This window comes from Numida meleagris, chromosome 7, assembly GCF_002078875.1.
Source record: "Numida meleagris isolate 19003 breed g44 Domestic line chromosome 7, NumMel1.0, whole genome shotgun sequence".
Classification (NCBI taxonomy): Eukaryota; Metazoa; Chordata; class Aves; order Galliformes; family Numididae; genus Numida; species Numida meleagris.
The window spans coordinates 15,542,174-15,563,583 of NC_034415.1; the positions used below are offsets into that span (position 1 = coordinate 15,542,174).

The following is a 21,410-nucleotide window of genomic DNA, read 5'->3' on the forward strand; positions in this document are numbered from 1 at the left end:
CGGTGGATTAAGAACTGGTTGGCTGGATGCAGCCAAAGTGTTGTGGTTAATGGCTCTATGTCAGGGTGGAGGCCAGTCACAAGTGGTGTCCCTTGGGGGGTCAGTCTTGGGACCAGTGTTCTTCTTCATGTTGAAGAACTGTCCTTAAGGGCATAGGAACAGAACAGAGCTAGCAGCTCATTAAGGACACCTTTCTGAGAGTGCAAGAGCTCTCCATCCCCCAGCAAAAGAAATTGAGCAGAGGAGGCAGGTGACCAGCCTGGCTGAGCAAGGACCTGCAGCTTAAACTGAGGGAAAAGAGAGAAATGTACACGAAGTGGAGGCAGGGTTGTGTAGCCTGGGAGTAATATAGGGCGGTTGTCCACATGTGTAGAGATAAGATCAGGAAAGCCAAGGCGCAGATAGAGCTGAACTTGACTAGGGATGTGAAAAATAACAAGAAGGGGTTCTGCGGGTACATAGGCAGGAGGAGACAGGTCAAGGAGAGTGCTCCCCCTCTGATAAATGAGGATGGAGAAGTGCCTTCCTCAGATTTGGAAAAAGCTGAGGTGTTGAATAAGTGCTTTGCCTTGGTCTTCACTGGTGGTCAGGCTCCCCATGTCTGCCAGGACCCTGAAATTCGAGGTGTGGGTGAGAGGAGCAAATTCTGTCCCACTATAACAGTGGAACAAGTCTGAGACCTCCTCATGAAACTGAATGTATGGAAATCCATGGGGCCAGATGATATCCATCCTAGGGTTCTGAGGGAGATGGCTGATGTGATTGCCAAGCCGCTCTCCATCATATTTGAAAAATCATGGCTGTCTGAAAGGGAAACATTACTCCCATTTTTAAGAGAGGAAGAAAGGATAACCTGGGGAACTACAGGCTGGTGAGCCTCGCCTCTGTGCCTGGGAAGATCATGGAGCAGATCCTCTTAGAAGACAAGTCAAGGCACATACGCGACAAGGAAGTGATCCGAGACAGCCAGCATGGCTTCACTGAGGGCAGATCTTGCCTGACCAATCTGGTGGCCTTCTGTGATGGAGTGATGGCATTAGTGGATGGGAGGAGGGCGATGGATGTCATCTACCTGGACTTCTGCAAAGCCTTTGACAGGGTCTCTCACCACATCCTTCTCTCTAAATTGGAGAGGTATGGATTTGAAGGATGGACTGTTCAGTGGATTAAGAACTGGTTGGCTGGTCACAGCCAAAGGGCTGTGATCAATGGTTCTATGTCAGGGTGGAGGCCGATCACGAGTGGTGTCCCCCAAGGCTCACTCTTGGGACCAGTGTTCTTCAACATCTTTATCAATGACATAGATGATGTCTCCCTCTGTACTCAGCCCTAGTGAGGCCCCACCTTGAGTACTGTGTCCAGTTTTGGGCCCCTCACTGCAAAAAAGACATTGAGGCCCTGGAGCATGTTCAGAGGAGGGCGATGAAGCTGGTGAGGGGTCTGGAGCACAGGCCTTATGAGGAGCAGCTGAGGGAGCTGGGATTGTTCAGTCTGGAGAAGAGGAGGCTCAGGGGAGACCTTATCGCTCTCTATAACTACCTGAAGGGAGGTTGTAGTGAGCTGGGGGTCAGCCTCTTCTCTCTTGTAACTAGTGACAGGACCTAATGAGGTTTAATAAGGCCAAGTGCAAGGTGCTGCACTTGGGCGGGGGCAATCCCATGTATTTATACAAACTGGGGGAAGATCTCCTTGAGAGCAGACCTGCGGAGAAGGACTTGGGGGTCCTGGTGGACGAGAAGCTGGACATGAGCCAGCAGTGTGCACTGGCAGCCTGGAAGGCCAACTATGTTCTGGGCTGCATTAAAAGAGGAGTGGCCAGCAGGGAGAGGGAGGTGATTGTCCCCCTCTACTCGGCTCTTGTGAGGCCCCATCTGGAGTACTGCGTCCAGGCCTGGGGCCCCCAGCACAGGAAAGACATGGAGCTCTTGGAAAGGGTCCAGAGGAGGGCGGCCAAGATGATTGTCGGGCTGGAGCACCTCTCCTCTGAGGAAAGGTTGAGGGAACTGGACTTGTTTAGCTTGGAGAAGAGAAGGTTCCGGGGAGACCATTCCGAGGAATGGTTTTAAACTGAGAGAGGGGAGATTTAGGTTAGATATTAGGATGAATTTTTTCACTCAGAGGGTGGTGATGCCCTGGAACAGGTTGTCCGAGGAGGTTGTGGATGGCCCATCCCTGGAGGCATTCAGGGCCAGGCTGGGTGTGGCTCTGGGCAGCCTGGTCTAGTGGTTGGCAACCCTGCACTCAGCAGGGGGGTTGAAACTGGATGATCTTGGAGGTCCTTTTCAGCCCAGGCCATTCTATGGTTCTGTGATTCTATGAATTGTATCAAATTCACTTTATGGATATGCAGTCCCTGTCATTCTGGGCACCATTATATTCAGACGTTGTCTACTGCTCGGAGGGAGTTCAGAGAACACCACAAAAATATTAAAAAGCTGGAACACTGAATGTTCTGTATTAGGAAACAATAAAAGAAATATAAATAGTTTGACTGACATTCTGGCTGACTCTCTTGGAAACGTGTAGTAATGACATTTTGTTAGATTATGAACAAGACCTGCAATACGGGAAACTCTTTTAAAACTATTGTCAGCTAGACTGGTCTAGCTCTCGTCTTGGGTTATTCCATAGCAAAAGTAGTTGAATGACATAAGTCTGGGCAGATCACTGGGAGCTGGGACTGTTTCGCTGCACTTATGAGCAGTGCTTGAGTTCATGTGGTACTTGCCATTCTAGTGAGAGTGGGAGAAAGACTTGTCATCCATTTGTGATGTAGACAAAGACAGTGAGCTTTATTTCATTGTAGCAATGTAATGAACAGAGGACTTTGAGGAGGATGGAAGTCTCTGAAAGACTAGTATTTGAAGGATGACTAGAAGCCATTAAATGGGAAGAAAAAAGGTCTTTAACTTGGTAACACAATTGAACAGCTGGCTGTTAAAGGACTGAAGGAATACTGATCCCAAACAAAGCTGATAAAATATTTTGGATCATTTCATTCCTCCAGAAGGAGAATACTTTCCTGATCTGAAACACTGAAACTATTTTACTTGTAAGGGAAACTGAGTCTGTGAAATTACGTAGGTTCACCTGTGCCACAGCAAGATAGAGGAGAACTTAGATTTTGAGAGGGGAACAGTCACACTTGACCCTGGAGTGTAAGAATACTTTCTACGTTCCCTTTGGGAATGGTGGAAACACTATTAAAATGTGTCATTTTAAATTTAAGTTGAATGAAGCACATCACAATTTACTGTGGGTAACAATCCAGCATTGGCAAGAAAATGAATGAAATGACCTAATACTGTAAAGATCGACTATCTCTGTTTCCTGTAGGTCTATGAAATGTCTGACTTTTGCAGGATTTGATTCTAATGTGACCACCAAGAAAACAGAATGAGGAAAGTTTTCATATTCTTGGTGTGCATATAGTGTCCCTGTGTTTCTTTATGGCAGTCCTAATCAAAATGATCTGAAATCCTTAAATTCAAAGCCTTCAGGTTTAGCTGGGGTAGGCTGCAGACTGCTGAGCCCTGCTAAACATCCTCATAGCTGCAAAAGGGACAGGGTTCTTAAGCTTTTATTTGAATAGGCTGTAGTTATTATTAAAATAACCTTCAAGTGTTGACTCAAAATCCCTTCACTTTGCTAAAATTGTCCTGAAATTTCTGTCATTCTCATTGATGTGTTTCATTTTCCATCCCACATGCTGTACTTAGCATTGTTAGAATTTCTCCCTCTTCCACCTGCTCTATATTAAAAAATGTTGGTGTCTTTTTCCTAAAACAAGTGAGTAAAGTTAAATTTCTCTTTGATCATTTTCTCTGTTCTTATTTAAAAAAAAAAAAAGTACATTGTGCTTAAAGCTGCCTCTTGTCTATTGTTGTTTGAATGACTAGTCGCCATCAGGTGGTTTTAAAGTTTGCGGTTACAAATGGAAGAGTTTTAAAGTATTTATAATCATCTTTGTTTAAACTGTGCAGAAGCAAGGTAAGAGAGGCACAGAAAACAGTGTCTTGCTAAAGAGATAGTGTTTTTCTAAAAGGGCTTTTTCTTACCAAGGTCTGAGTCCCTTTTTTTTCTGTCAGCATATGAAATATTTACTTGTTAGGCAGTATCAGGAATACCCATTTTCCATAGTACTATACCAGCCCAGCCCATCAGCGTGCTGGTTAATTAAGTGTGACCTAAACCAACTTGACTTGAGCTCTGCATTAAATGCACAAAACCCATTTGAGCTGACCAGCAGCAGAAGTGGTACTCAGAGAAATTGAAAAGGATTTCTCCCAAATGCTTTCTACTTACTTACAGCACTCAAGTAATGGCTGAAGATTAGCATATGACATGACAGATTACATTAAGTCATGTCTTTCCAGTGCTTTATGACAGCACTATCACATTAGCTTCTTAGCACTGGCACATCGAGGCATGCAAATGTTTTCAGACCCTCTTATTCAAATCTACAAGCTGACATGGCAGCCTTGATATGATTATTAGTCATTTGAGAGACTTTAATTCACGTCATCAGATAACAGGTTCTGCTAAAAGGTTAGAGAAACTGTCTGCTTTTAATGAAGCCCTCAAAAAAGACCCTCAAAAACCTTACTTCTCACAGAGAGCCTTATTTGACTTTATTGACAAGATCCCCCTAAGAATGAACTTGAGTTGAATAAGTAAGCAGGCATCTAGAGTGAAAAACACCGACTCCATTTAAAAATGAGACCGAACTATGTTGAAGTCTTATCTTCCCCCTCAATTTTTTTTTTCCCTGGTTTTATCCAAGCTTTAAAGACAAGGTACTGTGCCTGAAAAATGTTTCCAGCCTATGATGTTAAGTGAGGAAAAGTGGGGTAAGGACTTGTCTAATTCCTCGGTGGTAGACTTTCTTTGTCACGATGAGTGAAGGGTCACAGTGATTTACTACTAAGGGTTAACAAGTGATATATTGTGACTAGAAACAGAGTAACACAGTTGCTAAATCTATCTGTTCATTTTTTAGTCTGTATCTATTAACCTGACATTATATCCAGACATTATTTTGTTTTAAATTGTGGTGAATCTGCTTTACCTTCCAATGGAAATTCTTTGTGAATGAATTCCAGAGATAAGCAGGGGCTGGCACAGGCCTTGGTCTCTTTCATATGAAAGAGGTATGAATGAAGTAAAAAATGATGATCTTTCTGAGCAGGAGGAGAGGGAAGAATCCCTTTGCAGGTAAAAGGGATATTTGTTGCTAGAGCAGTGATTTGTCTTTGGAGTTGCAAGAGACATACATAGGAAGATGGTGATGATCCAAGCCAGTATTATTCCCAAGCCAAAGATGTGCCACAACTGTATGGGAACTGCTGAGTCATGGCCTGAACCACTGATTGAGCACCTGGAGGAAAGACCCAGTCAGCCCTGGGAGCACAGGTGAAGGCAATTCACCTGTGCAACCAGAAGGGGTGGAGCCTGGCTCCACCCCTCTTAGGCCTCATTTAAGGGCTGACTGCCCCTGAGGAAGGATCTCTGCCTGGAGATCCTTCCTTGGTGGGAGCCTTTTCCTGCGAGCCCTAAATCTTCCGATCCGGGTGAGCGCTGTATTTTCCTTCCACCTTTTGTAACGCTGTTTCCATTGCGTTAGTCCTGCTTATCGCTACACACAACACTGTAGAGAAACTAATCTGAGTTTTTTAAATCCTTTTGGTATCTCTGTTGCAGTGACCGCTACATCAGTAGAGTCTGTGTCGATATGGTACTGCCCAGAGTGCACCGGACTTCCAGAAAGGTACTGCCCAGTGCTCATTGCAGGCCTCAAGGCTGAACAGTCTGTTTGATTGGAGTTCTGATACCTGTTCTCCTAGCCTAGCCTAAGGAAGCTGCAGCTTGCTTTAAAACATATAGTGTAGAGAACATTTTGCTCAATGCTTTGGACTTTCTCTAGACCCATACTTAGTTTGCCTCTCAACAATATGCAAACTTGGAAATCTTTTTAAAGGTGAAGAAATGTATTTGTGTTGACAGACAAATTGTATTTAAGTTAATTGTTGTGGTTAACTGTGATTTTTTTTTGTCCCAGTTTTTTAAACACTAGTTCAGAGTCCCTAGTATAGAACTCATACTTGGGTGACTAAGATGCGCAATAATCTGAGGTTAAGACTAGTCATTGATAATAGTCAATTGACCTCAGTGTAAAAGGCCTGTCATGTATCACCTTTCATGTTGCCACTGAGTGTCCCCCTTATAGCACATGTATTCCACTAAATCTGTTCTTGTTCCTTCTGAATAGAAATGTGTCAAATGAAAAACTGTGTCAAGCTATGTCCTCAATGCTGTCTCTCCAAATCCTCCCATCTTCATTTGCCTATGCCACCCCTGAAGTTTTGTTCTCTGTGGACATCTCAAAACCTGATAAACCTACTCTGCTTTTTCCATGGTCTTCTAGCTCTTTTCTATTTTAGCAAAATGGATTGTTGTAAATGCCACCTGTCTAACTTGGATGTACTTCATTCTGTTTTCCATGGATAAATGACAGCATGAGCGACAAGGCAGTGGAACGCCAATTCCTTCTCACTGCTACTGCCCTCATTTTTATTGTGGTTTAACCCAGGAAGAAGCCCAGCACCACAAAGATGTTCGCTAACTCCCCACTCCACCCTCCCCATCAAGTGGGATGAGGGAGAGAATTGAAAACAATACAGAACTCACAGGCTCAGTTCTCAGCAACAACCAAAGCATTGGTGTGCTATTAACACTGTCTTGGCTGAAACCAGGACAATTCTAAAGATCTCTTCTGTCCTTCATCACAGATCCTAACCATACAACTCTTCTTGTGATCTGCCATCAAAGTAGGCCAACCTTCTTGTGTATTTGCTTCACAAGTCTCCATCTCCTCTCAAATCTATCTTGAAATGCATTTTTCAGGCTCTTATGCTTGCTAATTTTTCTCTCATTGAATTTATGACAAAGTATTTTAATTATTAATCAATGTATTTATAATGGTATTCTTTAATTTAAACAATTGATATCACTTTGTACAGTGTTTTGAGGCACAGTTTGCATAAAAACTGCTATTCAGCATTGCCATTGTGCTGTATTCTACCCAGATTTTTGCATATTTCTCTGAAACAGTAACAAAAATCTTCAGTTACGTTCTGTCAATGCTAAAAAACTTTTGACTTCAGTCTTGCAAACTCTCCCACACATGAGTTCTCTCACTAAGCTTGAAAGAGATTGGTAAGATTTAGGGAGCACTCCAGGAAATGAAAGCAGAAGTTTGGAACAGCTCTCAGGTGCATCATTGACAGTTCTACCCATGGCAAGAATGAAGATTTACAAAATTGTGTTAAAGACAGAACATAGTGTTAGTAACAGGTTATGAAACTGCAAGCCAAATTAGGTAAAACTAAGAATAAATGTAAATATGTGTATTTGTATGCCAATAGTATGTATCAGTAAAGATAAAAATAAATAATTGTTGTGTGTCCTCATAGCATAGGGAGAATCACCCCCAAAGGCAGTCCCAATGGATTTTGGCATGAACCAGTCTGGCCAAAGGCTGTTTCTTTTAAGCCATCCTTCATTTAACTACTGCTGGGTACCTGCTGTGAAAATGAAGTTTTATAGGTCTTTCTTCTGCAGCTCTGCTGGCAGAAGAAACCTTAATCAATCCATTACTGCATCCTGTGGCACTGGTGTTGAGAAGTCCTTCCTTGGATCTGGCACCGCCAGCCCTGGCAGTGGATGCGATGGAATTGACACAAGTCAAGTTTGTAGTTTGCAAACCCAGGAAGCTCAATCCTGCCTTATAGGTTGCTTTCAACAGAAAACGGGAACAGCTGGAAATGACTTCCAAACCATTCACTCACTGTCCCTTTGGCTGAGTCCCAGGGAGGTTTGGCATAGCTGCTGACTGTACAGGGATGTGTTTGACCTGGCCATGACTCTATTGTAGGTGCATTCCTGATGCTCATCTGCCTTCTCTGAAACATATCAAGTAATAGACTGGGTAGAAGACAGGGAGTAGAGAAACCTCAGATGATTTTGAAAGCCCTACTGAGTCTCTGAAATTTTTCTGATGGTTCTGTGCTTGCAGTTATTTCCATCTTGTAGTTTAATAAGAACTAGAGAATCCTTACTGTTTTGTTCCCCTCTGCCTATTTCTTTTGCAAGGAATACATGTTAATCAATAAAGAATGTATTCCCCACCTTTCATTACTTCCAGCCTCCTGTCATACTCATATTCTCTTTTACACTAGCTATGAACGGTTCCACTGTCTCAAAATTATTTTAAAAGTGATTTAGACTAGAATGCTGGAGAGTGACGAATGCCAGTAGGTTGAGAAGGTTTGTTCACCAGAGGCTGCAATCTCTTGTGACAGCTAACTACAGCTCTGATCTTCATTTGCACTCTACCAGTCCTGTAACAGATTGCATTTCTCTCACCCTTTCTCTCTCCCTCTCTGTTATTAATTCTTCACCTTTGAAAAGATTAATACCTTTCAAGAAATGGACTTGTGTGCTGATTCAACTATTCTGAGTGCTAATATATGGAGCCCACAGCACTGAGAACAGCAGTTTGATATCCACCACCTGATGGACCTTGATGTACAGCCACTGTTATCTCAAGTTCTCATGGTTTGTGAAGCTTAACACTTAAAGTACATGTGTACAAAGGTGCTGCTAGTGGGAATGAAGCAATTGCTTTAGGAGTTGAGAGAACTACAGGATAGTTTTAGATTAATCCTACCTGCTAATTGTACATTTCACCATTGAAGGGCTGACCTCAGTACCAGGATTTCTTGTTAGCAGAAAGTTTTCAGTAGACCTATGTGGCAATCAACACAAATATAAGGTGTGATAAAAGGGAATAGTTGCGCTAAGTCATAGAAATAGCAGCAATCACTATAATTTGTCCCATACCAGAACAGAAGATGATGTTGACTTTACAAGTTATCATCTCTTTTTCTCGTTACATCATACTCTTGCTGATATTGAAGAAGTATTTTAAGTTGCCTGCCACTGAATTCTTCCAAAGATGAGTTCCAAATCTCCATCTGTAAATGCTGACATTTAAATATCCTCTGGCAATCTTGCAGTCGTGAAAATAATCATTATCATTATTATTGATAACTGAAGTTGTATAAAAATATTTTATTTAAAAAAAACAATCAACCAACCAAACAACAAAAAACCCCATGCAACTGTCAATTACTTGTACTGATGTTGCTCTTTCATGCCTTGAATGGTCTCCAGGAATTTTATTTTCTAAATACTTAATTATATAAATTTTGAATGTTATGGTTTCAGGAAATGCCTTGTCTTACTAGCACAGGACAATTCCAGGAGCATTTTACAACAACATAAAGAGAATCCAAACAAATGTGGCTGCTGAGAGATTAACTTTTCTTTGGCACGTTCTATCTCTTTATTCTCTTGAATTGCCTTGCTACATGTATTTTTCTCTCATTTTAGTCTAATTGTCCTTCATACCTCAGTTCTGATGCCTTGTATGAATTAGGACAGAAAAGACTTTCAGCTCCATCCCATATCCCACTGGATATGAACAGATAGATGTTTTTAACTAACTGGCCTTAAAATGATGAGTCTTTCTATACCACCAAGTTCTATGGCCTGTATGGTTACTTGAGATTTAAACAAGCATCTCTGAACATGTGGGATTTATTGAGTGCTGGATGATCATGGGTTATATAAATCTGACAACCAACGCTGCATTCTGAGGTATGCACATACTATGTACTTCCAATTACATCATTTTAAACATGAACTAGCCAGTGGATGTTGTGACTTAACTGCTCTTTTAACTGTTGCTTTAAAACATGTTTTTAAATCCTAGGCTGTATGTGACCAGATTTGATTTAGCACTTGGTCTTATACCACAGTTCAGGTTTAAAGTGAGTCATTAATTGTGTTTTCTTCACAGTGACAGAGGACCTCAGAATGAAGTTGATTTGACAAATATTGTGGGCATTATATTTTTATAGCACGAAACCTTACTCTGTTGTCACTGAAGTCAGGAGTATCCATTGATTTTACTTGAAGAGCGGAAGCAGTCCTGTGGCCACCAGGGCTGTAAGACAACTTAGCAGAAATAGTGCCTTGGGCAAATGGCATTGTCCAAAATATTCTTGACAAAAGGAACCAATTTAGAAAGCATTTCAGTGTTTTTTTCTTAGTGATGTAGTATGGCATATTTGATAAATGGGTATACTATTACATGAGGTTTATGTGACCCAGAGTTAAAATTATCTATAGACCTTAGAAATAAACTAATACTGATACACCTCTAGAGAGAAAATATTGCCTTATTAACAGCAGGCATTTGTATTTTGCATGTCTGTGAATGTGTCAATGCATGTATCTATGAACATACTGTGTGTATAATTATGCATATGTGCAAGCTATGCTTCTAGTCTGTTGGGAAGATATCATCTTAAGGTCAGTAGAGGGGGTACTTACCTTTGCAAGGCACTTGTCCATGCCTGCACTTTACTATGTCTTGTAGTACCTCTTGAAAGCACTTGTCTTCAAGACGCTGCCTTGCCTTGCTGCCTCTGTGGTAAAAAAAAAAAATTACTGTGGAACGATAGGAAGTTCATTCTGCTCTACACGGGTCCTTGTACAGAAATAATACAAAGTTTATCTGAGATAATCAAATCTATTATAAAGGATATGCAAGTCAGAAATACTATTTTATGCACTTTTGTATCCAAAGCATTTATAGATATTACTTTTTTGTAATCCAGTTCATCATCCACTAAGGAGAGGGCCTGATTCTTACCCACCTTTGCCTTTTTTCCTTGGCATGCTTCTGAAGCCAGCAGGTAGGAGATGCTCTTGGTAATGCCATCCTGCAGTTGTGGGGAACTTGAGCAGTAGGGCTGTCTGGCAATGAGGGTGTCTGTGTGTCACCCTCTCTGTACAAGCTCTGACTGAGATTTCCACAGGGTCAGGGCACTTCATGGGCAATGTGGCAGTCAGGGCTCCCTAGTGCAGCTTAGAACACCGGGGGAAGGTCCAGCTCTCCTGAGAACATATTACAGGGTGTGGTGGGATGGACAAAAGGAAGAGAGGTCAGGCTCTACAGTCCCCATGTTAAAAGGGAGAAGCCTTGTGCTTATCCAGCAGTGTGTCAGCCCCATAGTTGGCTGCTTAGGTCAACAAAGAGGAGTGGCTTCTGTCTCCCAGTCTACATGACCCCCCCATGCTATTCCTTCTTTCTAGTCAGGAAGGGCTTATGTCTTGTCTTACAGGAAACCATGTCACATTCTATGGCATAGTGTATTTAGAACTCGAGTGAGGATTGTGCTTCTTCCATTTGCTTTCATCTGAAAGGACAGCTTACAGACTTGCAAGCAAGCAGGCCAACTTCAGTCAGACACTGAAGAGTTTTTTCAAGAGTGTACAATAGCAGGAAAAAGCATCATTGTTCAGAGATGAGACAATAGTGAAGACACAAAGGAGAGAGGTCACTGCTTTCTGACATTACTGAAGGACTTCTATAAGGATTGAAATAAATACATTACCCATAATGCTGATTTTCCTCATCACTTTGCTGTGTCTTCTACCTAAGACCCTGTGTTGCTTTGCTACTTAACACAGATTTAAGAATGAATCCGTTCAGTCCCTGTTATGTTTAGTTCATCTGGGGTTCCAAGAAGGCTGAGAGCTTATGGAAGACAGTGCTCACAAAGTAGAAAGTACTGGCACCTAGTTGATTGGCCTAGTGGGGTGCCCAGCTCCATTTCATCAGCTGTGTGGTAGATCACATCTGCTTGGGCTGCCACAGAATGGCATTAGTGAGATCGTGGGAAAATAATGTGGTATTCTAAATAATCACTGCATGATAACAATTAGGAAATCTTAACTGGTTAATGGCACCCAGCAGCCTATCTCCTATCAGATAAACTGATATTTAAACAAAGTAACTGTCTTTCCAGGTTGGTTTGCATAACAAACATAGATTAGTGTCTACATAATTTCATTTTCACTTTCTTAAGCCTCATTCACTGATTTTTATATAATTGTTGAATGTAATGTTTTAAAGGGAAATATTTGGTAAAGATAAAAATGTTTTCTTATTTATTGTAAAAATTCTAAAATGCATGGTTTAAAAAGAACCTGGAATTCTGAGTGAAACGACCTCATGGAAGGAAGTCCCTCATAACACAACGGGTGGTCACTGTGGGAATCTTTGTCTCATGATGTTATATATATGCTGGTATTCTACACAGATTTAAAAAGGATAGTGGTAGATTACAGAGGAAAAAAGTCCATCATGGGCTATTGTGTGCAACAGCAGGTTTGCTGGTGTCTCAGCTGGGAGAATACTCTCGAGAAATGTCAGTACATACTTATCCTTATGCCTGTGTTTTTCCATGTCCACTGGACATTGTCAGAGACAGAATACTTGGATAGATGTATCACTTATTTGATGTGGTTCTATTAAATACTGCAAAAGAAATGTCTGGAGAAATAATTTTATTTTACTAAAATATTTAATGACTTCTTTATTCTTGTCCTTAACACTGGAATGACAGCAAGATAGGCTCTCCTATCTGCCAGGCTGTGTCTGTCCACAGGGTTCTTGAAAATTCTAAATGATGACTGTATTAGCATTGTGACTTTTGGAGTTGATAAATTGTATTCATTCCCTACGAAAGAAGGTGTTGCTAGCATGGATAGATTTATTGCTTTATTTCAGTAGCAGCCATAAGTGAGTTATTAGGGCTCTATTGTTAGACACTGGATAACACTTTTTGTTAAATTAAGCAGTAGTAGTCAGCATGGTCGCCTAACAACAGGGTCACTTGTTCACGTCTCAGGAACTGCTGGTTTAACTCATTGCCATTCTCTTCCAGGCATGCTATCGTGCTGAAATTCTAAGGAGACACTCATTGAATCTCCTGGGAGAGAAAGAAGAAATGAAGTCCTAGATGCAGTTGTACACAGTGCTGGTAAAACAACAAATCCTGTCAGGTAAGTACACTTCTTTATTAGAGGAAATATTTCAAAGGAGAGGTGAATTCTTGTACATTTACTTAAGACAGAAGATACCAACCATGACCTTCAACTATAGATCCTTCTCATGTTTGTGGGTCCAGGAAAGGATGCATATTAGAGACAAGCTTATGAGGAACAAGCAAACACCTGCATCATGAGCTGCGAAGCATTTAGGAAGGGGGCTTAGAAGAGAGGGAGAAGAGCTTGCTGCTGGGAGAGGCTGAAAGCATCAAAATGCAGCATTAACCATGACATGAAAGGGAACCCTTTTCTTCCCATTTTAGCACTTCACAAGTGTTTAGTAATAGCTGATTCATTTTAGGATAAAAATCAGATTTGTGGTGATACATTTTATAAGGCTTGTTAGAACTTGACAAAAAGAAAGCTGGCCTTTAGCACCACACGTTGCCAGCTGAAAAAAAAAATGCCTCTGAGAAGAAGATAGGAATAACTGCTCCTTGGATGGGAAAATCTCAAAGGTTGTACAGATACAGTGTCTCAGTTGAGAAGGACCACATAGAGACCGAAAGAGATTCTACATTAGCTATGATTCAGGTGCTCTGGGAGGCTGGAAGTCTGAAGGATGTGTGATGCCTGTGAGGGCTGGCAAGAGGATGCGGTCTATAACAATAGCTGACAGTAGATGTTGCTAAGATTTAAAAAAAACACAACTATCTAAAAAGAAACAAACAAACAAAAAAACAACCCTCGAACTCCACAAAACACAGAGGTGATCAGATAAAAAAGCATTTAAAATCTTCTGTGTAACAGTTGGCATGTTTTAATGCCTGTTTTTTAAACACAGATTTGAAACTGAGCTTGCTCTTACTGGTTTTTGTCATGTTTTGCATGGTGATTAGAAGTGTGCATTGGCACTTTTTAGATTGTAGCTGGATTTGAGATACACTAAATGATTCTGTTTCCAAGCCAGCTAAACCTTTTAAATTCATAAATATTAGTATTCATCTTGCTTCTTCACCTTGTGCTCTCACTAGTCTGTTTGCGTATGTGTAACCAACAAACTCTTACTAAAACATACTACCTCAAAAAGTGATTCAGACCAATAATTGTGCTATGGGGCATGTATCTGAACATTCACGCAGAAAAATGAACAATTCTACTAAGTTAGCTCATGTGTATCATATGCAATCAATTGTCTATAGAAGATTTAACACACCGAAATATGATACCTTGCGTTGTTGAAACTCAGTGCATGTTTGTAAAAGTATCTGTGTTATGGTTTTGAGAGGTCATTCAACATATTCATTGGAAAAATTTACAAAACTTTGGAGGAAAAGTAGTTAACATTTCCATATAAGCAAATTGAAACAATTCTGAAGATTTGAAAATTTTCAAAAACTATGAATTATTAAATCCATTGCATTCATAAATATCTACAATTTTTTTGAGTGGCGTATGATTTGCCTGAGAAGCTTAGTTTTAATAATGTTGGTAGTTTTTCCTAAGATGACTTATTTAGAGTGATTATTTGAGCCTGAGAACAAACTTCTAAAGAAGGCTGAAAAATGTATTAAGTTTCTAGTAAGTAATTCTTTAGAAATTCTGTCCATTCAGTGTACACAGAATATCGTTTGATGATTGAGCTTGGCTTAAGGCTCCACACAGTTTACAGAACAAATGACATTTGACCATAAATGTTACTGTAGTTTTACAGTTCTACAGGAACGTCATAGTTTCTATTGGAACATTAACTTGCCAATCTATTCTATATATGCTTCTGTACCCACAGGAATAATTGACTTGTCAGTATGTATAAAATAAACTATTTATGCGTGAGTTTCTTGCTGGGTTTTTTTAATTCAAAAGATACTGAAGGTTTTTATTAAGGAGGTTCAGTGTGATAATTGTCTCTACTTTATAGGTAAAGATATGAGACTAAGCAGGGCTTTGTAGATCTGCTGAAGATAAAAGTTGTTCTCAGCGCTGTTTGGGTGGTAGTTTTCAGAAAAACTTTAAGTAATATATGGCAATCTGTATCTTCTGAACGTTTTTGTCATGGTCACTCCAAAACTTTGGTAAAGTAAGCAATTACCCTGGCAAATTCCTGTCTATGGAAGATCAGATCTGTGAAGTGTTAGTTGGGCTGATGTTACTGGAAGGTTCGTTTGGAGGTTTTGTGACCAAAGCTAGGGGTGAAAGGTGAACTCCTTTTCTAAAGTGATCTGTCAATCCATAGTGGAGGAGGTAACTAGCACTAATAAAATTATAAACAATGTAAACAATTTTAGATTCTGGACTTACTGTAAATCTTATGCTGAATGAAATCCCTATTTTGAATTTTGCTTACTTTGTGAACAATACATATGTTGCCCAATAACGTGTAGACTGGAAAGGTATATTTGTATGGATATAGATGCAAATGTGTGTATAAACACACCCTTCTGTGTCAATGTACTTTATACTTTATGATCCATCCTTTCCTTTCTCTCTCTTTAGCAAATCTTAATCCACATTTTCACTCCTTTCTCTTCCTTGGCTTCAATTTTAAAGCAACCCCCATAGCCATGGGTTTTGCTTTTCCAGCACTACCTATACTGTCAACTGCAGTTAAGTCATGTTTATATGTAAAGCTTAATTGAGATTAGTAAAAAAATTGTATAAAAAATAGTAAATATATATATATAAATAGAAAAAAAATCTTCATTGCTTTTATTAAATAATAAGTAGAAGGTTTTGTTTCTATGTGATGACTGTGGAGCTGTAGAACCTGCAGCCTCCATAGTGATAAGATTAAAAATCTATATGTTTTGTCTGCCCTTCAGAACAGTTGCAGTTTGTTCTGGTGACATCCCATCTGGGAGATACGAGTTAGGTACTAGCTACTCACAAATAGGAATGAGCTTTCACACAGCCATGTATAGATTATAGGCTGGACTGCTAAAGTGGATCTCAGTATAGCATCCGCAAGCTAGGGGGAAATTACTGTTCTAAGTCACCTTTTCTCACCTATCTTGAACTTGATCCACATCTGTTTGAATCGTTTCTTGTTAAGCTGAGATCAAGAGGTAAAATGGTCTTCACAGAAAATGTTCTGCCAGGCAGTGATTTCTGGAATACAAACCCCTGCTCTGATTCACAGACCTGAAGAATGTAAGAGGTTGGTTTAGAGGTAATAAAATCTTCAAACTCTTGGCTGTTGTGAGGAAATTCCTTTTTACACTGTGGCAGTTGTCTAGCTACTCTGTGTTGCCCCATCCAGCTGAAAAGCAGCATGGAATATTGCATATTAGAGTACATTATGCTCTTGAGAAAGTTATGTTCTAGCTGAAATCCAAAACAAAGGGACATTCTGAAATATAGTCATGAAATTGTGTACCAGGTTTACGTGCACAAATCTTCATAACAAACAGCAAATGGGGAAATTAGTCATAAAAATCCCATTTACCAATAACAGAGTTTGTGCCTGCAAACTGCAGAGCACTACTTAGAATATGGCCAATATAATAAAAAGGGAGTAATTGGATTTAATGAAAGCACTGGTAATCAGTTTTTCTAGTAAACTTTTTAAAGAATGTTTGTGCTCATGTTCAGAGTACAATGAGTATTTTGTGATATCGTGCAGTCTCATTTTTAGCAAAGTTACCTTCAACTGGGTCTGATTTCTCTGTATCTTCATTCAAAAAATACAACAACCAAAAGAGCATTGCAGTGACACAAAGCACGAGGGCATTTCAAAAGTCTAGCAGGCAGTTTTAGTAATTGATTGCAATTATAGCCCATTGGGCTGAATTTCTTATAAGCTTCTGGTGGATTTTGCCATCATTTTTGTGATCTTCACTGGGGAAGAATGTGTAGTAGAAAGGCTGGTTACAGATAAATAGAAAGGACATGTTTCCCATGGATCAGTGTTCTCTATGGAAACATGTATTTTACTAAATTTTACTTATTTTTATATCAAGGATTAGTCAATGTGGTTCTGAGGAGAATTAGTTTGGGGAGAAGTTAATTTTTTAAAAAATGTAAAATTTTAAATGTCAAGTGATATTTATAGAATTTCAGATTAGATTACATGTAATTGACAGTGTCCTTTAGATTGACAAGTTAGGATGATCTTATTTACAACGATCTTTTATGTTTAAGGCATTTCTTTAATGGTTTGGGTTGCAGTTTAAAAATAGAAAGCCTATGCATGTGCTTCTGCTTGCTAGGGTACTGCAAACTTGATTTCTGAGGTTGCTGACAGCTTCTAAAAGATTTAGGAACTGTCAGCAGGAAACATTCCCATAGAATCTGTACTGTGAACTTTTTCTGGAAAAACAGTATCATTTAGCAGGTAATATATCTGCAGTAAAAGCACAGTTATGCAATAATGGCTCATTAATATAGCAAATCATAACATAATCTTTTCTACTCAATTTCAAAAGGAACTTGTGGAAAGAATAAGCTCCTACTCAGCTAGTTGGTTAACTTTGTTGTTTTTGTATATTTTTGGTTTTTAAACTTTGAAATATCAACCTGATTTTTATGGGAGATAACATTTAGTCATGACATTCTATTTCTGAATAAACAAATGTCCATTTGGACCTAGGTTAGTACAATAGGATTTTTTTTTCTCCCTTTTCTGAATATGCTAGGATACTGCTGCTGTACTTTGTTTGGTATGTAAGTGCTAATTTATCCTTTACATCTTTACAATCTTGTCAATGCTTCATGTTTTCCTTAGTTTTTCTAATCTAAAATAATCCCAGTGAAATCCTTTGATTGTCTGTTTGGACCTGATCCACTTTTAAAGCATGAGTGTAATGGACTTTATGGCACTTACTTGGAAGTAATTTATCCAGCAGAGTGAATATAGATACTTGTTTTAATAAGAATATGCTTTATGGTAAGTGGGGACGGCTATTTAATTAGCTAAAGAGAAAGCAGTTCATGATACAATCTGTTCCAATCATCTTAGACATTAAACAAAAAGTCAGACCAAGTTATTTATGTACACACACTTTATTTGCAGTTCCTTTGTGTAACCTCTTGGTAGAACTTTACAGCATTATCTGGATTAAAAAGAAGAAATGGGGGGGGTATGTATTTCTTTAAATGAAAAAAAAATGTAAGCAAAAGTTTCACTTATTGCATTCAGGCCTTCAAGTGCATACGTGGAGCTTGCTCCGAAAGTAATGCCTCCTACTTATTTCCTTCAAAACTGCAACAGATACAAAAAGCACAATAACCACAGTAACACTATTTGATGCGGAAATTTCTCAGCTACAAAGTAGTACTTTTCAGCATTATCACCACCATTAGCTGATTCACACAAATGAGTTGATCGAGACACTCTTAATTTCATGGTGTGACAGCTGTGCATGCCTGTCTGGAGCATGGCTTGTCTTTCACTCCACTGTCGCCACTGCTGATATGCACCACTCACCTCCTCACTGTGCTCACACCCACTGTTTGGTCTCCATAAACAGTCAGCAAGTGTCAATGAATGTCAATGGGTGCCATTTTTTTCTGCACAGAGAAATTCAGTAACACCCCTTTACTTCATCGGCATTTCCATGTCAGACGCCATTCTGTCAAGAGTGCCTCTCTACTGTCATGTGTCACACGGCAACAAAATGTGGCAGGATATTGGTAGGAAGGTTCAGCCTCTACTGCCATCCCACCAATATTTGCTTCTGATGTTGCAGGCCAACATAATCAAAGAGATGGCATTACTTTTGCAGCAGCCCTCATGCATTAAAGCAGTTAGCAGTGGCAGCGGTGCACAGTTTATTGTGGGTAATACGCTCTTTTGACATTTGGTGGTTTTCATCTTTCTGTTGAGAAAGCTGATGTTGGATGCTATAAAAGTATTACACTCTTCTTTCTAATGTGGATTTTTTTTCTATTGCCTTGAGCTGCCTATTTCATTGATAAATAAGATGTATTTCTGAAGCACAAAGGTTCTGTTGCAGTTCTGCAGAAGATAGTAGAGTTTTAGGAGGGATTAAAGCAGCATTTGGAAGCTAAATGGAGACATGCTCCCTTCAGTTCTTCTGACTATATTGAGTACTGGACATATTACCTCATTCTTTGTATTATATTTTGCTATTAGAAGGAAATGCAGCTTCAAACTCATAAACAGCAAAGCAAAGAAGAAAAAGTGGTCTTTATTTATGAGTACAAAGTATTTAGTTGTGAAAATCTGCTAATTACAATACTTCGTTATCCTGAAAAATTGTCTTTGTTTAAGGGACCAATCCAAAAGCAGTTTGATTTAAAAACTCCAATGGACTCAAGTGGTCTTTGGATCATGGCTCTAGGAAGGAAGGATGTCTCATTTATCCAAATGGTGTTAGAGCTATTGTGAACACAGGGTACTATTGGAAGGTCTCTCCAAATGGTCTTGTAGTGCCTCCCTTTGCATTATCACTGACTATAATGTATATTTTCAATTAGTAAATTCTCTCTCCTGACCACTGTTTTTTTTTGTAGAAAATATTCCAAAGTCCTTTCACTCAAATATGTCACCAGGATTTCCTGAATAACTGATTACATATGCATTTTGTCAGATTGCAGGAACCCATCCAGCATTTTCTGTAGTAAAGTCTTCATTGTGTTGAACAGCCACAGGATTTTCTCAGCATTAGGATAACATCCACAGACATAAAGCATACTCATTCAAGAAGATTGCCTGTAGCAATAGGAGTGAAGCCTCAGGACCAAGTTTCTTTTGTGCAAAGAAAAATATCAAAATCAAAGATAGGCTTTTCCTATGATTCTGATTTCCAGCCCTCATCTATAGTAAGTTGAAAGAGTTTTTGATATAAAGCAGCAGGTAGTGTGTGCTGATGGTTTCTCTCTTCCTCACAGACATGCATCACGAGCTGGCTTATGTGACCCTGCTTGTTCTCATGAAGTCTATGGTAAAACTGAGGTATTAAGGATATACGGCCCATGTACAGACAGACATACCCTGAACATGACATATCCTAGTAGCTGCTTAAAGCCCACAGGCTCATGGCTTTCTCCTTGTCAATTCAAGAAGTCAGGGATGAGCAACTCCCAACACTGTATGAGTATCTTGAATAGATCGTTTTATTCAGCCACATGATTCAAATAAAAGCTTAAAAGCATGGTAGAGGGGAGAGATGTTTTATTTAGGTGACATTATAATGCATTTCCAAGCAAAATTAACTTTGCAACCCAGTTCTGAGAAACCAGTGGTAAGGTACTCACCAGTATGTCTTGTTTTTGTTACTGGTCCAAGCGTGATAGTAGACAGCCCAAGCTCTGTTCAAAATTACTTTTTAAGGCAAAAAAATTAATAGGAGTATTTATTGTATACAAATAGTAACTGTCCCAAAACCCAGAGGAAAACCTGTCTGAACTTCCTAGACCTGATTGTCTAAGGCCTGTTTTCTGGAAGGTGCTAATTGCCTCCTCGGGGATGCCAAATGCTTTCAAATTCCATTGAATTCAATGAACTCCAATTGATGCATTTCAGTGAATTCCCAATGAAGTCAGCCCTCAGCACTACAGACTTAAGGGCTCTCAGCAATATTCAGGATTGTGTCCTACATGAACAAGCAAAACAGTGCCCTGGTTGACAACAGGGAGGTTAATAAATCAAGAACATCAATTAGGAGTTGCATAGCTGCACTGCTCATTTATACCCTCATTCTTCAGAGACAGATACATCTTCAACTTTGCGTGCACTGTGTATAGTCCCATTGATTTAGATAGGGAACTGTTCAGTTCAGCTATCCAGGTCATATTTAAATGAATAAGCACCTAATTGCTTGCAGGGCTAATGCCAGAGGGGTTTAATCCCAGCAGGTTTAAGAGTAGGGATAGGACAGCTGACAAGCTGTCTGCTGTTCTATCATCAGCCAGACAGCTGAGCTTCCTCTGGAGCTGCTCTTCCAGCTGTAATGTTAACAGCATGTGTCCTGTTTTGTGAACTCTGGTGGTTCAGGTGCTGCTGCAGAGGCAGCTCAGACACGTGCAGGGGATTAGAGGACACAAGCAAACATGATAACCTCAGTGTTAACTCTGGAGTTAAAAGTGCCCTTCCTTTGCAGAGCTCCAAGGTGGAGCAATGTTTCCAAAAAAGATTTGAACACTGACATTTAAAAATAATACAGCAAACGGTTCTTAGCACTTCTCTGGACCATTTGAGACTTAGACCATTTTCCCCATATTGTCAAATTTAGCTTTTAAGCTTCCCTGTGAAGTTGATTATTACTTTATATTGGCATCACTTATCTATCACTGAAATGAAAAGTCACCTCTATACTGAAATGCAGTAGCCGTTTCGAAGTGACGTTGCAAGAGAAAGGACAAGCGTACTTGAATGACCACAGATCATCGTATCCTTAGATTTAGGTCTTACACAAAAGACCTTCAGATCTTCTAACACCTGGATCCAATACTGATTCAGAAGGAGGGACATTATCTATGGCATC

The 21,410-nt window shown here is 39.7% G+C and overlaps 1 long non-coding RNA gene across 1 annotated transcript in view; it reads left to right on the forward strand.

The window, feature by feature from the left end:
• Positions 1–21,410, forward strand: part of LOC110402255 — a 432,654-nt gene that overhangs the window by 183,785 nt on the left and 227,459 nt on the right. The window contains exons 8-9 of the long non-coding RNA XR_002441005.1: positions 5,701–5,767; positions 12,861–12,978. This is a non-coding gene — a long non-coding RNA (uncharacterized LOC110402255). The remainder of the gene's footprint in view (positions 1–5,700; positions 5,768–12,860; positions 12,979–21,410) is intronic.